Source organism: Scyliorhinus canicula, chromosome 18, assembly GCF_902713615.1.
Source record: "Scyliorhinus canicula chromosome 18, sScyCan1.1, whole genome shotgun sequence".
NCBI classification, from domain to species: Eukaryota; Metazoa; Chordata; class Chondrichthyes; order Carcharhiniformes; family Scyliorhinidae; genus Scyliorhinus; species Scyliorhinus canicula.
Genome location: NC_052163.1, coordinates 19820174 through 19838328, shown reverse-complemented (window position 1 = coordinate 19838328; position 18155 = coordinate 19820174). Strand labels below are relative to the sequence as shown.

Here is an 18155-nt window from a genome sequence, read left to right as displayed (position 1 = left end):
CCTACCCCCCTCCAACGCCCCTACCCCCCTCACCACCCCTACCCCCCTCCCCACCACCCCTACCCCCTCCCCACCACCCCTACCCCCCTCCAACGCCGCCCCCCTCTACCCCCCTCCAACACCCACCCCTCTCTCTCAACACTGGTACCCCCCCTCTCCTCTCAACGCCGGTACCCCCCCCCCCCTCCTCTCAATGCCGGTACCCCCCCCTCCTCTCCTCTCAACGCCGGTACCCCCCCTCTCCTCTCAACGCCGGTACCCCCCTCTCCTTTCAACGCCGGTACCCGTTCCCTCTCCTCTCAACGCCGGTACCCGTCCCCTCTCTCTCTCTCAACGCGCCACTTCCGCAGCGGGTGAAACTGACGCGTATCGCGTCAGTCCGCTGCTGGCCCTTTCGGGAACGGAGATTAACGGCTTAAAAGAAGGTCCCAACACCGGAGTCATCCGCACCGCTTTTGCCCGCCTGAAATGGGCGTCACGCAGGTCTTCGGAGAATTTCGCCCATGGATGATGATAGAATAGTATAGATGGGCTTTAGATTGGTTTCACAGATCGGCGCAACATTGAGGGCCGAAGGGCCTGTACTGTGCTGTTATGTTCTATGTTCTACCATTTAATTGTATTTTGAATTAGCTGTTTGTACATGAGGTTCAGACAGGCTGTTAACACTGCTAGATGTATGAAGAACATAATCATGAATGCAGGGTTAGGGAGCTTGGAGTGATCCACATTGAATAATAATAATAATAAACTTTCTTCGTGTCACAAGTAGTCTTACATTAACACTGCAATAAAGCTACTGTGACGCCTGTTCGGGTACACTGAGGGAGAATTCAGAATGTCCAATTCACTTAACAAGCATGTCTTTTGGGATTTGTGGGAGGAAACCGGAGCACCTGGAGCAAACCCATGCAGACATGGTTGAGAACATGCAGACTCCTCACAGACAGTGACCCAAGCTGGGAATTGCACCCGGGTCCCTGGTGCTGTGAAGCAACAGTCCTGACCACTGTGCTACCATAAATAAATAGCCATTGCTGGAACTTCCAACTTGCAATGGAAAGGAAGGTCAAGTAGGCTATATAGCAGGCAGTTGATCTGATCCTGCTTGTTTTATGTAGGGTGCTGCTCTGAGTGAGAGTGTGGACCACAAGGGAGCCCAAAGGTCAATCTACCCATAAATTGGCACTCTTGATTTTGCAGTGATTTAAAATAAATCAGACAAATTTGAACAAAGTAGTCTTCCCTCCGTGACACTACTCCTATCTGCACTCCTACTTGCTCTACTCTGAGAGCAATGCCTCACAAAGTCACTTCTTTAGCTTCTTACCGATCTTCCACTGTTACCTCTTTGAACAATTCTAGCTCACGGGAGTAAGAATGAAAATCACAAAAAGCATTTTTAACAACAGCCAAGAGACAGCTACAACTTGAATTGGGATTTTTAGTGTTACCACGAACCCCATTTAGTATTCAAGTTAATGTTTGCAAAATGTTAAACATAATAAGGTAATATAATAAATATATTCGGGTAGAAGAGGACTACTTCAGCTGTGGTAAGTTACCTCTGGTAAGCTTCAGAAAGGAAGTATATATCCGGCCATGATTCATCTTCAATTACCTCCCATATTGAAGATGATAATAGTTCACCTATTTTTAAAAATGCAGATGAAACAGTTTGTGCTGTGTGGAGTGTGGCGACTAGGGGCTTTTCACAGTAACTTTATTGCAGTGTTATGCTGTTCTGGGCATTGACAACGTTTTTGAAACAATGGAATGAAAATCAGCTAAAATGCTGCTCTATAAAAGGCGAGGTGTTCTGCTCAGGGTGTGAGGCTGAAAATCTACTCCAGTATCAATATTGATGATTTCATGTATATCACCTAACAATTCTGACCACATTAACAGATTTTTGAGTATTGCTGGAGTAGTGCTGTCGGGGCTCTTCATCTTGAACGCATCAGGGCAGAATTGAATGACTATCAAATCTCAAAGGGACCAACAATTTATACTATGTGAGAAGAAAGTGCTCATATGTTGGCAAGTGGACTTTGGCAGGTGGAGGCATTGTCATGGAGAATGTACCAGAGAACAGTTACAACGCCCACTGATGCCAGTGTGATGTCAGGTATGTAGGCCATATGACCCGACTGGTGAATCATATCAAACCGCATGTCCCTCCAGGCAAAGTACTGATCGCATTTAACCAACCCTGTGCTGGTAAAACTCATAGCATCCAATATTAGATGTGATGTCGCGAATGGACAACACTTACTAAACAATCCCGATTGTGCTAAAAATTACACTAACAACAATTTAGGATTATCAGTTTGGCTCCGAGTGTGGATTACATACATACATTGGAAAGTGCATATATTTAAGCAAAAGGTAAAAGGAGCATATCTACGCATTGAACCTTTTTCAACTAAACAAAAGCTTGTTGGACAGCCATTCCCTGGTTTATTCACCATGCCTTGAACAATCAGAGTTAACTTGCCTGATCTGAATTGAAACAAAGGCTTGGCAGTTAACTGTTCCTTACTAATCAGAGTCCACTTGTCATCCAATTAACACTCTCTTCTCATGTAGTATACATTGTTGGTCCCTTTGAGGTTTAGCATTCTTGCGATCCTGTCCTGATGAGTGCAAACTGAAAAGCTTCAACTGCATTTCTCTTTCAGCTTTACCCACGTTCTCTACTGCCAAGTGGATTAACAGAGTTCACGCCAAAAAAAGCTGTTCACTTATTCCCTTTTCTTTCCTGAAGGATATCTCTGTCATTTACAAAAAAAAAATGACTTGAAACCCTTTCAGGTTTCCTGTTCTATCTTCTCCCCAACCAATTTGCTCCGGAGGTCGACCACCATTTTCCATTTCACTTAAGTTTTTTCTTCATCTTAATTTTATTTCCCTTCTTTCCGACGACCCTCATGCAACAGAAAATGTTAGCTCTTTATAGCTGATCAAACTCTTTCACAAACCTAAGGGCTTTCTAAAGAAAAACTTACTGTCAAGAGAGAGAAGTCTCAAGGTGCACAGTTAGTCCTTCATGATTCTGCCCTGTAAGATCTGGTTTAAATATTGTCACCATTCATTGAACCAGCCCCCAAAATAAGATATCTTTGTTAGATTATGGGGGTCCAAAAGTGGGCACAATGCTCCAAATCCAAATGCAGTGTTAAAAACATGTTTCAATTTATAGGCTGTAATTATCCTATTTGTGACATTTTATCATAATAATTGTGTAGCTTTTATGGTATATATACATTATATATTATGTTGGTTTGATGCCATATTATATCATTAGGGGCTGGTTTAGCACACTGGGCTAAATCACTGGCTTTTAAAGCAGACCAAGGCAGGCCAGCAGCACGGTTCAATTCCCATACCAGCCTCCCCGAACAGGCGCCGGAATGTGGCGACTAGGGGGCTTTTCACAGTAACTTCATTTGAAGCCGACTTATGACAATAAGCGATTTTCATTTAATTTCAATTGATGCGACTTCACTGCAAAAAGCGGTTAATTTTAACGGTTAATCCTTAACGGTTAATTTTTTAAAACTTCATTTGCGAATTTAAACAAATCCTAGCACTTTCACACCTAACATGCATGTTATAAAAACTGGATTGGTTTCCATGAATTTGGCAACCATACACGTTAGCCTTGTCAGTCAGCAGATGTTTATTGACCTAAGACTAACTGATACTGGGCCACCAATGTGTAAAACATGTACTTTTGTAAATTGTCCCTTTCTTTGCAGCACACGATATTTTGCTTTTGGCGGCAACGGGGCACGCATTCCTCCAAATGAACAAACTTGTCAAAATAAGCAGTTAGATTTTTGTTCGGAATTTTGAAGGCACCATTAAGTATTGGTGAATTTATTAACAGCCCCCGCATCAGTTTACTTTCATTCCCTGAACTGAATTTCCCCCGCTGCGTTCTTGCATTAATTTCCATCTCGCGCTTCAAAAGGAATTGATCTTGTCAGTTTTTGTTCGTTTTAGCACAAGCTTCTGAAAGGTGACAGCAACAACTTGCATTTGTATAGCCCCTGCAACATAGTAAAGACATCCTAAGGTGCTTTGCGGGAACGTTCCCAGACAAAGCTTGACACCAGGCCACTTCGCTAAAATTAAACACGTGACTAAAAGCTTAGTCAAAGAGGTAGGTATAAAGGAGTGACTTGGAGCAGTGAAAGGTCGAGAGATGAAAAGGTTTAGGGAGGGTACTCCAGAGATTAGGCAGCTGAAGGCATGGCGCAGTGTTGAAAATCAGGATTGTGCAAGAGGCGTGAAGGAGTTCTTTCATCTCATGTCTGATTTGTAACATTTTGTTTATAGTTTAATTTTAGTTTTAGCCATCTTACTTTATTTTAAAATGCTCCTGTCTCGTTGAAAAAATGGTATGATAGAATTCTCAACTTCTCTAATCCATGAATGGGTTTCTTCTTTCTCTTTGTACATCTGACACAGATGGATATTAAGAACAAAATAATGCTGAAAAAAGGCAGCCATGTTGGACAGCATCTGTTGAAACAAACAGAATAAACTTCCATCAAACTTGAGGAAAGATTGAAGTGGATTTTTAAGCCAGTGGAAGGGGGCAATAAAAAAAAAAGCGAAGGACTCAGTCTATGATTGGCTGGTTTGCACGGGAGATTAATAACAAAAGATCTCATGATGCACCAGCCAAAAAGTGTGGTATTGGATATAATAAAGAAACAAAGGTTGTGTCCAAATGATGTGCAAACAATTACATATAAACCATCTGAATGCAGCATGAAGTGGTAAAAAAAACAGACGAGACCACACAGCAAAACAAAAAAAAAGAAAAAGTACACATAGCACCAGATGGGACAGATGTTAGGATCTAAAGTTGCTGAACTCAGTGTCAAATTCAGAAGGCTGTTATGTGCCAAATCACAAGATAAGGTATGGTAGCACATTGGTTAGCACTGTTGCTTCACAGCGCCAGGGTCCCAGGTTGGATTCCCGGCTTGGGTCACTGTCTGTGCAGAGTCTGCACATTCTCCCCGTGTATGCATGGGTTTCCTCCGGGTGCTCCGGTTTCTTCCCACAAGTCCCGAAAGATGTGCTGTTAGGTGAATTGGACATTCTGAATTCTCCCTCAGTGTACCCAAACAGGCGCTGGAGTGTGGCAACGAGGGGATTTTTACAGTAATTTCACTGCAGTGTTAATGTAAGCCTACTTATGACACCAATAAAGATTATTATTAGGTGGAAAAATCATAAAAACAGCTCTTTTCTCCGTCATATGCCGCATACAACCACACCTGACCCATTCATTTTCTTTTAAATATGCCATAAACTCAGAATTGGAACTATTTATCAAACCAGAGGAATTATCATAAATAAGCATTCACTTCTGGAGTTACTAAGTTGAGTATTTGTTGTTCAATGTCTGAGATCAGTACATTTGGTGTTCATTTTGTCAATAAATTGTTGCTCTCCTGGCCCTCAAATTCGATCGTTCCTCTGTTCAACAGGATGGCCAGAATCCTGAGCTCGCACTTGACGTCACTGGCAGAAAACCTTGTGAGAATTGGGCAACACGATCTCCAGAGAGATTACGTTTCCTGTTTTTCCCCGCCCCCCTCACCAGCAGTGTCACAAGATTCACGGCCACAAAGGACGTGAAGCTCATTTTCATACATTTTCATACATCTACATTTGGTAGCTGCCCCTGTTACCAAATGATTCCCCTTCATTAAATAGCCATACCTCGCCGACGTTTGCAAGAGGTTTGGTCAGGCGTGAGGCAGTTGAGAGGGTGGTACTGCTCCAGTGGCTCAGGGGTAGATATAGCCCCCGGGCAGGTACAGGGACTTGCCCAGGCAGTACCCTGACACTGTCCCAACAGAGGTTTCCTGACCCTCGTGAGGTTTTCCGCCCTTGCTGCTGATCCTGCGGGCGGCAAGTGCGGGCTCAAGATTCTGGCCATTCTGATGGGCAGTGCCAACCTGTGCCAGTGGTACTGCTGCGCGGACACAAGTAGGAACCCCATGTGGGCGGGAGGGGGGGTGCGGGGGAGGTATGGGAATTGTGTGTGGTGGGGGTTTCGGTGATGAATATCGTTTGGGGGGTGGGGGGGGTGGGTGCTGAAGAGCCCTGAGACCTCCATGAATGTGTTCTGGGGGCCATTCGGCTGCATGTTGGCTATAAGAAGCCTGCCAGTGTGACACTTGATTTTGGCGAGGAGACAAGATTCTGTGAGAAAACTGGTTTGTACAACTGGAGAGTTACACACCAGTTTTCTGTCTGAGCCTGACACTTTGCCAAATTCTGGTAACATTCTGCCCAATATTTCTTGACCAAGAAAGGTGCAGAGTGTAAAAATAAATGCTTGCATTTATATAGCGCTTTTCATGACCACCTGTTGGCTCCAAGTGCAGTCAGCCAATGAAGGTCTTTGAAGGGTGGTCACAATTGAAATGTGGAAAATACAGCAGCCAATTTGTGCAAAGTAAATGCCCACAAGCCATGGGATCTTCTATGTTCACCTGAGCAGACAGGTGGAGCCTCGGTTTAATGTTTCATGCGAAAGATCTTTGACAGCGTGGTACTACCTGAATGCACACTGTAACAAGTTGTTTGGTGAGAGTAGCATAAAGTCTTAAATGGCCAGCCTTAGTTTTTCTCTCTCATCCTGCCCTTTGACCTGAGATCAGTAAACTACTGTGTAATGAACTCCAATGCAAACCTATATTCTAAGTCCATTGTACCCGAGTGTGACATTGCTATTTATTTCGCAAATATTCAGCTCTGCGAGAAGTGTGGCTGTATTTAATTGTTGACAATTTTGGTTTGTGTTCTGATGCTTGAGACAGCTTGGCTCCTAACCTGCGACATCCAAACAGCAATAACAGTGACTTTGATTAATAAGGATGGCCTGTATCGAACATGAGGATCTGTGCAAAGTGCTGCTGCTGAGCTTGTGAAAACTGCTGAAATGAAAAGAGTTTTAGTGCATGGCTACCGGTTACAACTGAGCAGGTATGGGGAAGAGTGAAGTATAATGTGTCTGATGCTACAATCTGTTTGTGGGTGCAATCGATCAATTGCCTGCTTGTTTGGGATGAACTCCTTACAGGAATGCAACTTCGCAAACTGCCCTGTTCCCATTTTTCCCACTCGAAACTTGTGAGGGGCCTGAGACTTCCAGTGGACAGCATAAAGGCTTGAGGGATATTTTGAAAGTATTCCTGAAGAAGTCAAGTATTCCTGGCAGCTCTTGGGAGATTCTGGCTTGTAACCACGCAGAATGGAGAAGGCTCACTCGGGAAAGCACCAAACGCATCCAGAGGCTTCGATACATAGAATCATCATAGAATTGACAGTGCAGAATGAGGCCATTCAGCCAATCAAATCTGCACCGGCCTTGGAAAGAGCACCTTACCTAAGCCCACACCTCCACCCTATCTCCGTAACCCAGTAACCCACCTGATCTTTTGGACACTAAGGGGCAATTTAGCACGGCCAATCCACCCAACCTGCAAATCTTTGGACTGTGAGAGGAAATCGGAGCACCCGGATGAAACCCACGCAGATACGTGGCGAAAGTGTAAATTCCACGCAGGCAGTCACCCGAGGCCAGAATTGAACCCGGGACCCTGGAGCTGTGAGGCAGCAGTGCTAACCACTGTGCCGCCCCGGATATTTGCAGATGTGAAGTAGAACGTATGCACAAACCTCCAAACAACCCATCTACACAACCCTTCTTGTACCATCTACCCTGCATGTGGCAGAGACTACAGGCCACACATTGGACTTGTCAGCCATATCGGAACTCATCAAACTGGAACGGAAACCAGTCATCGATCCTGAGGGACCGTTTAAGCAGAAGAAGATTCTGTTTAAGCAATCTGAGCCAAAAATCCAAGGCTGTTGGTTGTTTGAATTTACGCATCTGGCTACAATCTCATCCTGGACGGTTAGAAATGAGGCAGCTTTATTTTGGGGACAGTGAACAATAAAGCCGAATAGGGAAATTAGTGTAGAACCGCATCCTGAAGTAATAAAATGCAATAATCCAGTGGAAATCCATATCAGCAATTTGTCATAGCGATGATGAACCTAAATGCTTCTTATAGCCAAACACTGAAATACTTGGAGCTGGAATAAAGCCAGTTCATGAAACATTTTTTCCCCCCAAAGTGATCCTACTTTTAAACATTTAATTCCTTCATTCTTTTTAAATTTAAGCTGACACTGGATTAATTTTTTTCTGCCCACCCGGATTGATAGTTGCGTTTTTAGCAGCAAGGGGTTGCACTGGCATCAGTTTTTGATTTTTGGGATTTTACCTGGTCTTTAAACCTCAGGTTGATTAGTTTTAAACTTTTTTAAAAATTAGTTCATGGAATGGGGACATTGCTGGCAAAAGCAGCATTGTTGCCCATCCCTAAATATCGTTGCCAAGTGAGCCTCCTTGAGCTCCCGCATTCAATATGGTGTCGCACACCTGTAGTGTTGTTATGGTGGGAATTCCATGATTTTAATATGAACATGCAAAGATGTTTCCTCATATTCTAGCAACACCCTTCGCTGCAATCCCACTCTCACCATCATGTACATGTAGCCTGGGATCGAGCAATGATTCTAGGCATCAAGATCGGTGTCTTACCAGCAGCAACCACCGCCTCTCCAGTGAAACGAAAAATGAAAATCGCTTATTGTCACGAGTAGGCTTCAATGAAATTACTGTGAAAAGCCCCTAGTTGCCACATTCCGGCACCTCTCCGGGGAGGCTGGTACGGGAATCGAACCGTGCTGCTGGCCTGCTTGGTCTGCTTTAAAAGCCAGCGATTTAGCCCAGTGAGCTAAACCAGCCAGTGGCTGCTGTTCAATTAAATTGTCGGCCTTTGATTGGCCAGCAGCTCGCAACAGTGGGACTTTCTCAGGATTCTTGATCCTGCGGAAAGCCCGAGGCTGCCCATGTAAATGTCTGAGGGGGCACTTAATTAGCACGCCCTGCAGTCAGTGTCTGAGATGCCCCGACGTGCCCATTACTTCCAGCCCTTGGTCTTGGCGGTCACAGTGTGAATGTCAGGCCTTTTAACACATCTTTCAGCTATGTTTAATCAAACCCAGAGTCATCTCATTCACCAGAGCCTCTCCCTTAGTTTGCCCTTCTCCTCGCACCCCCCCCCCCCCTCCCCCCCACCAACACATATCACAGCTAACAGTTGTTTGGAAGGAAAGAGGATGGAAACTAGGCTGTGATCCAGACCACTTGCAATTCTTTGTCCATTAGACATCAGCTTGTTTCCAGATGTATTGTCTATGCATTTTACACCTTGGAAATAAAAGACACATTGCACAATGACACCTGTCCATAATCTGTTTATACGTTGTATGGTATCCATAAGTGGGGAAGTAGAAGGTGTGATACAGTTATCTGTTTATCTATCTCGTTGTGCAGGTTATTGCTTCACACATTGTATACGACAAGCAGAATTGTGCTAAACACCGTATAATTGTTGTATGTTGCCTCGATTAATGCTTTGGTATATTTATCACAGATCTTCTGAGAAGCAATAATATTAATGACATGAGGGCTCTCAGTAGCATGAGTTCTGACATCTAGACAATACAAGCTGAGGATTGTGTAAGAAAAAATATGTGTGAGCGTTGCCAGTTCTAGTAAATGTAAAGCAAATGTTCTTAATACATTTATTGCTTCCAGATCATCTGCATCCTATTGTCTTCCTCAGAAGAAATGCCTTTTTGACCTTAGTCATTTTGAGAGGGCATTATTCCTGTACATTTTCCATTAATTTATAGAGGCCTCTCAATTGAAAATTGAAGTTGAAGAGTGCACAGACAGCAAGATGCATTTAGTTTTCTTCTGATCAACCAATGCCGATGATACTTCAATGCAATTTTCAAAGCTTTTCTTTTGTTTGAGTCGGTGGCATAATGGTAATGTCACTGTACTTGTAATTCAGAGACCCAAGCTAATATTCTGGGGACGTGGGTTTAAATCCCACCACGACAGCTGGCTGGAATTTAAATTCAATGAATAAAACCTGGAATTGAAAGCTAGTGTCAGAAATGGTGCCATGAGACTATTGTTGCTTGTCAGTAGCACAGATCCTAGTGGGGCACCACTAGTCACTTTTTTTCAAAGTAAGTAATTAATCCTTATTCATGTTTTCTGCCTTCCCCCACCTAATCAATAACCAGGTCAATAATTTGCCTTCAATTGCCTGAGCTGTTATTTTTTTCTGATACCCTTATCAAATGCCTTCTGGAAGATCGCACTACTATCGTCTGAGACACTCCTCTGCATACCAGTTTATTTATCTCATCCATTAATTAGGTTCATTAGGAATTACCTACCCTTTACAAATCTATGTTGGTTCTCTTTTATATTCATTTGGAGTACCCAATTTTTAAATTCCAATTAAAGAACAATTTAGCATGGTCAATCCACCTAACCTGCACATCTTTGGGTTGTGGGGGTGAAACCCACAAGGACACGGAGAGAATGTGCAAACCCCATGCGGACAGTGACCCGGGACCGGGTTCGAACCTGGGTCCTCAGCGCCGTGGGCAACAGTGCTAATCACTGCGCTGCCCCAAGTTGGTTCTCTGTAATCAGTTCAAACTTCGCAATGTGCACGAACTTCCTGTCCTTAATTGTACATTCCAAGAATTTACCTCCAATGGATTTTAGACCAACAGGTCCATGATCCAGTAGTTTCTCGCTCTCATCTTAATTAATGAAATTATATTTGTAAATTTTACAATCTAAAGGAATAACTCCTGAATTGAGTTCACTTTGGAGGAAATGGCTAAAGCATCTGCAGTTTCTTCACAAATCTTCTTTCAATTCCTCGGGTATAAATTATCCGGGACGGGATTCCCCTTCCCGCCTCGTCCGTTTTCTGGTGCCGGGCACTCCCGGTGGCAGCGGGATCCTCCGTTCCGGTAGCCAGCTAATGGGGTTTCCATTGTGGGCACCCCCACGCCGTCGGGAAATCTGTGGCGTGAGCGCTCTGCCAGCGAAGCGGAGGATCCTGCCCCAGTTTCCTGGGATTTATCATTTTTTAGCACAGTTATTTGATCTAATAATGGCTTCTTGCTAACGTTAACTTAAGAGAGCTTCAGTTCCTGGTTCATTATTGGTTCACTTGAAATATCCCTGTGAAGGCAGTGCAAAGGCCTGCCATTCTTTATTTGTGTTTACAATATTACCTGTATCTGTTTTTAAAGAGCCCACAGTAGCCTCTTAGTATTCTCTTCCAATATAATGGCTTGTGTTTTAATCTTGGTAACCTCTACTCTTCTTTCTATTTACATTTCTTCCTGCCATCCCCATCCCAGCCTCTGAAGAACCTTGAAATATTCTGCTATATTAATAAGACTATATAAGTGCAAGCTGTTGTTCTGATAATTTAAATGTGATGAAAGCTGCAACTTCTGGAACAAGCTGCTGCTTGTAAGTGGTTAATACCTGACTAAACCCAGCAACGATAGGACATTAGAAACTTAGGGCAGGGTTTTCATGGTGAAATGGGGTGAGAACAGAGGCAGGTCTGGAAATTCCTGCCGCTGGCTGACGTGCCGATTGTCCGGCACCATCCAGGCAGCCATCCATTTTCTGGGAGGCCGATTGGATCTGGAACGGTTACCCGCCTGCAAGTGGCAAGTGACTTATCGAGCTAAGGCTTACTGTGGCCCCTCTTACATGTCAACTTTGAAGTTTCAACTTGGCTGTCGGCGCTCTCTCACCAGCACGAGGGGGGGGGGGGGGGGGGGGGGGGGGGGGGTAGGGGAAGTACCACCACAGGCTGAAAATGTAGGTGGCAGACTGGTGGGGAAGGGGAAAGTGTTCTGCACTGATTTTTTTAAAATCACACTGCCAGTGAAGCTGTGGTTATTTTGAATTTAAACATCTTTAAGATGCTGAGAAAGCACCTCCACCTTGAGTTGCCCTCGCACTCTGATCTGCATTGGGAGGCTGCAGCGCTTTCACTGCTGGAAGGCCTCCCACTGGTTCTCCAGCATCGCGAACCCAAGTGTCATCTTTAATTGGATGGTGAGTGCACTCTCTGGCCATTAACAGGCCAGTTTTGTATAAATTGTTTTGGGTGACTATTACTGACACAGTGTGGAGTTAAGCACCCACAGTTAATCGCGACAACGGGGTCCCACTTACCCAAATGGAAAATCCTTTCATCTTGTTAATTAGGAGGAACTGATCATTTTCAATTTACAGAGTTGGTTGTTGGGTGGGGTGGAGTCATGTGGGAACGGGGACGGGGAGTCTGTGTGAAGAGGTAAACCTGCCCTGAGGGCAATTCAATTATCAATCACCCAAACATTTTTCTGGAGTCTGTTTCTGCCACTTGATTTGTAGGATCTAGCTGTGAAGAGCATTCAAGGATCAGCCAGTAAGTGGGTCAGTGTAAAAGATTCAAATCCACAAATGTGACAGAATCTGTGGAAAATAACTTGGACCTTTTTCTTCAGCTAACGTAGCCTTTCTGCAGAAAGGCTGGGAGGGAGATTGAATTTAGTTTCACACCAGCAGTAAACACCAGTAGTGAACTCATTTCACATTGCACCCAAACTTCTTTTCCATTGAAGTCGAGCGCAGTGCAAAAAGAAAGCTGCCAATTTACTGTGAGATACTTTCCCACTACTAGCAATGATACCAAAGGTTACATAAATTTGCACATATTTACAAAAAAAATTATATCTTTCAATTCTCCCCTTCCTCTTATGGTCTCTGCTAAATTGCACAGAAAAAAATATTGAGATCAAACCTAATGGTTTGCAAATTACAACATTTTGAACAATACATTGAACGCTTACAAAAAAACCATCTGGGGCGGGATTCTCCGACCCCCGCCAGGTCACCGGGGTGTGGTGTGAATCCCGCCCTTGCCGAATTCTCCAGCGTGGGGATTTGGTGGGGGAAGGAATCGTGCCGCGCCGGTAGGCGGACGCTGGCAGCGCCACCCCCGGCGATTCTCCGGCCCGCGATAGGCCAAGTGGCCGGCCGTTTTCGGCCAGTCCCGTCGGCGTAAATTACACCAGGTATTTGCTGGCGGGACCTGGCTGCGTGGGCAGCCTCCAGTGTCCTCAGGGGGGATCTGGCCCCCACGTTGGCCTGGCCCGCGGGAGGTGCCCCCACGTTGGCCTGGCCCGCGATTGGAGCCCACCGATCCGCGGGCGGGCCTGTGTCATGGGGGCACTCTATTCTTCCGCGTCAGCCGCTGTGGTCCTCTGTGATGGCCGACGCGGAGATGATCCGCCCTGCGCATGCGCTGGGATGAAGCCAGCACATGCGGATGCTCATGCGCATGCGCCAATTTGCGCCGGCCGGCGGAGGCCCTTCGGCGCCGGTTGGTGTGGCGTCAAGCCCCTTCCCCACCGTCCGGCACGGCGCAAACCACTCGGGCGCCGGCCTCGCCCCTGAAGGTGCAGAGGATTCTGCACCTTTGTGGCGGCCCAATGCCAGAGTGGTTGACGCCACTCCTCGGTGCCGGAGCGATGCCCGCCCTGCTGATTCCCGCAGAATCCAGCCCCAGGACTCACATTGGTGCAAAACGTGAGTTTGAAAATGTAGAAGCAGGAACAACAAATTCTCGCCTTGAAGGCTTCAGTCTGAGATTGTATTGTGGAATACGTTTTGGTTTTTTTTCCAAGAAATATCGTCTACTTTTATCCAAGTCAAAGTTATTGGCTAGATGACCAGTTTTCTGGGACCTTGCAGCGAATGCTGTCATTTACAATTATCATTTGAAAGAAGTAACCAATGGTGTGATTGTTCTGGATTTTACATGCCGTGATGTACCAATCTTTGCACCATGCATTCAGTGAGCCCGGCAGGGGTATATTTCCAGTGGTTTGTTTTTCAGATGAATAAGTGCTGGCGTGATTCATTATTTCCACGAAAATCTGAAGAGTAAAATGGATAAACAGCCTGAAAGCAATGGTTCTGTGATAACACAGCCCATTCAATGACAGCAGCACATATCTCACCAATCAGAGGGCCTAATATCGGCTACACTTTGTTTATATTATTTGTAAAGTATCATCTTAGCAACCGCACGATGAACAACTATTTCATCTAAGGTACGTCACATGATTCTCCCCTAGGATTGCTTCACCTCGCTTTTTATATTTGTTTCCCCTAGCATTGCACAATGTTGAGCCGTAGCTTTGATTTTGGCAAACCAAATAACTGAGAAATCTGGGGCGAGTGATGGGCTTAATTTGAAATGAAATGAAAAATGAAAATCGCTTATTGTCACGAGTAGGCTTCAATGAAGTTACTGTGAAAAGCCCCTAGTCGCCACATTCCGGCGCCTGTTCGGGGAGGCTGATACAGATTGGGCAGGCCGTTCGGCCCATCCGGGTTGGAGAATCGTCGCTCGCCTGTTAGAAATGGCGAGTGGCGATTCTCCGAGCGGCCTGTCGTGAAACGCGGCACGCCGTTTTGGGTGGGGTGGGAGAATCGCGTGTGTGGTCAATTTAATTATGCCAGTTCCCCGCTGGGGGGGGATGTTTGGTTAAAAAGTACCCGCAGAACGTGCACTTTCTTCAGTTTTGAAATTAACTAATTTTTCTATTATAAATCGCCTAATTTTACAAGGCCACACTTTTGAGAGAGTGAATCGAAAGAAGCAAATTCCACTGAGCTGAATTCACATCTTTAATCTTTGCTGTTGTGTCCTTCAAAACATTCACAAAGAGTCACTTTGGGCAAGACTCGGAGCCGATATAGAATGAGCAAAAATCAGGCCCTCTGTTACATTTCCTGATTACTGTAAACTGGGTGGAAATATATCTTCAAAACACAAAATATACATAAAATGATCAACTTTTGTTCACTTAACCAGCAAGGTTTTCACAATCTTGTGCACAAAGGCCATCATATATCCAAGTAAGTGCAATGATCAATATTTTTGACTAATTAGAGGGCAAGTGAGAGATTGTTTTATTTGGCTGAAATTGTTATTAACCTACTGAGGAATAAATTTCCTTTCCTGCTGCTCACCAGTGTGCTTTCCATCATCTGACACTTACAAGACATATAATGTGGAATATTAAAAGCAGCATGAAAAATAACCACACACACAAAGATTCCTTTAACAGAACTATTCTGTATAAAAAGGACTCGGCCTTGTTAAGATTTTTAAAAATAGTGCAACAATGTTAATGTACTTCCCAGGACGTTGAACTTAAGTTTGTTGAAGAATATGTTGCTTAGAGCCAGTTTGATTAACACCACTGAGGTTTGGCATTGAATGGTGAAGTTAGGAGCGCAGGATGTTTGAAAATGATTTGGCTTCACAATGAAAGTGTGGACTTTTCTCAGTGGAGGTAAAGGAGGACAAAATCTAAGGAGGCATTTTGAACGCAGATATGCTTCATCATCTTTCTCAGCCCTGATGCAAATTTCAGAAGATTGGCAAAACATTAAAAAAAACTAATTGAGAAAAAGAATCTTTAATGTGCAAAAACTGACATATGGTGGACAAAACTAAAATATCACTTCAAAACAATATTTGTATCAATCTTAAATAAAGAATTTTAAGAAATTACAAAACTGATCAGAGCTGGGGTGGGTATAATCTCTCGCAGTGTCTGAAATCTAATTGTAAATATTTCCCTTTTAAAAACTTTGGATAAAGTTGTCGTGATTGGAGTCAAGCTGCTCACTTTAACTGCTCCGTTAATGATTAAGAATTAGCCAAATACACTTTGAGACTTGATGACTTTCTTATTCTTCCAATGTCAGAGATTTGCTAATCATGTTCAGAAAAAGATCTAACTGCAAACCACTGCAAATCCAATAACAGGAGTAAAATATTTGCACTGGTTTCTTTAATTCAAAAAACGTTTGCAGGATTATTGGCAGTAGTGAGATGCATGACTTTGGTGTTTGCTGTGTAGCCGCCTGGCCACTTCCCGATTCCAAAATGGATGCCCGCAAAGAATACAGGGAAAATTGGCCAGGCACAGGAAAACAAGCAGGTGCAAGGTTTCCTGTGTATTAAGACTTGCAGAACCCAGACAGAACCGAAACCAATAGCCATCTACATACTAATGAGCAATCCCCAGGAACAATTAGAAACATTGAAGCGATCGGGACCAAACCAGACTCCCGGGAGCCTGTGGGAGCCAGGACAAAGGAAGGCCAACGGACACATAGGAACCGCCCAGAGATCAGGGAACAGCTCCAGTATTGGAGAAATCGATTGAAAAAATTGGGACATGGTTGAATTAATTGGGACCAGGTCCGGGGACCGCCCACAAGGGCGCGAAACCCCTGGGGACTATAAAGACTATAAAGAGGGGCTGGTTTAGCTCACTCAGCTAAATCGCTGGCTTTTAAAGCAGACCAAGCAGGCCAGCAGCACGGTTCGATTCCCGTACCAGCCTCCCCGGACAGGCGCCGGAATGTGGCGACTAGGGGCTTTTCACAGTAACTTCATTGAAGCCTACTCGTGACAATAAGCGATTTTCATTTTCATTTCAAGTAGAGTCCCCAAGTTCAGTTCGCTCTCTTGGCAGGTTCTCTTAGCAGCTCTAAAGAACGCTTGACCATGACTCTCAACAAGGAGAGACCTGCCTAGCAGCTGCACCAACCAAGTAAGTCTCCAGTCAACGCACACGACGAGATAGACGCTCCTAGCTACTATTCCATACCAGCCTGAAGCCTGCAGACTCAGAACCGGACAAAGGCCATTGTTCCTCTGACCTGGTGGGCCATTTGAAAGCTAAGTATAGGCCTTTAGTTGTAGTGATAGTCTAGTAAGTAGAGTTTTATGCATGAGTAATGATTGACTGTGTGTATAATAAATGTGTTTTGATTTGAAACTTACTAACTGGTGTATTGAGTTATTGATCAGCACTTGGCTTTGAACCTCATGGTGGTATCAGAAAGATACCTGGCGACTCTAGAGAAAAGGTTATTAAACAGAGCAATTAAGTAAAAGCACACCGAGCAACAGCTGTTAGGCAGTGGATTCAATTGATGCATAAGATGGAGGCCAGTGCACCTGTTAAAGTTTGCCAATGGGCACTGTGTTTGTCCTTACCAGCTGTGTGTTGGACAGAGCAGATATTCACAGAGGCATTTTGGTGCAAAATGCTGAAGCTGTATCAGGCTCAGGATCCCAGTAAAAAGGTGAACTGCACTAGTTGCTCTCAGAGAATAGAGGCCACTTCAATTGGACACATATAACAGAACCATATGGTGCAGAGACAAAATGGACATATAATATAAAATGAGACAATTTCCTAATCATACTCAGTCCAGTGTTGGACATCCTTATATCAGTAATAATGGTTTCCATGAACCACTTTTGCTTCTCGTGTTCTATAGAGACCCACTGAATTAATTGTTCAAGTTCAAAAAATAGATTCCCCTGATACTTTTTACAATTGCTCCCTACATACATTTGCGCTGTTAATTTCTATAAATTACACATTTCTCATAAAAGTGCAATCAATGTTCAATTTAAGCAACTGGAGGGAAGGAATAAAAAAAAAAATCCTTGTCCGATAAATATCCAAATATCAGTTACTCCATTAATTTTTGCTTCCCAATTCTTTAAACTAGATTAAATTGTGATTATTACTTTGCGCTTATTTATTGCACATACATCCACTCCCATTGTCTTGCGAACCGTGCTACCAAATTACATGTGTGCAACCAATTTATTAGTATGGATTTTAAATGCCATTCAATTCTGGGTTAGCTTTCTCGTTTCAGAGTAATCCAGTCTTGATTGTTAGAAATGTTGGTTCAAGCGAAGGCCAGAACTAACGATGGTCAAATCAGTTATTTTAACTGATGTGACAGGATAACAGTCACATTTAAATCATTGTGGCATTATTTGTAAAATGTTTCCATTGCCATAAACTAATATCAAAAATTAAAGTCGTATAAGTGTCATCTTCCTTGCCAACAAAATTATTTCAGTATGGCTTGCATTTTGAACTTAAATCATTTGACGCTCATAAAATATTGGTTAAAGGAAGGTAAGGCCCCTTCCCAGTTGGAAATATTTCGATGAAAACATTTGGCTTTTCTACATTACTCCATCACATATCTTCAGAAATGGAAATGACCAGAATTTCAGGTAATCCAGTCACTTTTTATAAAC

The 18155-nt window shown here is 43.9% G+C and overlaps 1 long non-coding RNA gene across 1 annotated transcript in view; it reads right to left on the bottom strand.

The window, feature by feature from the left end:
* Nucleotides 1-4154: 4154 nt before the first annotated feature.
* LOC119953442 overlaps nucleotides 4155-18155 on the bottom strand; it is a 47128-nt gene continuing 33127 nt past the window's right edge. The window contains exon 3 of the long non-coding RNA XR_005458023.1: nucleotides 4155-4530. This is a non-coding gene — a long non-coding RNA (uncharacterized LOC119953442). The remainder of the gene's footprint in view (nucleotides 4531-18155) is intronic.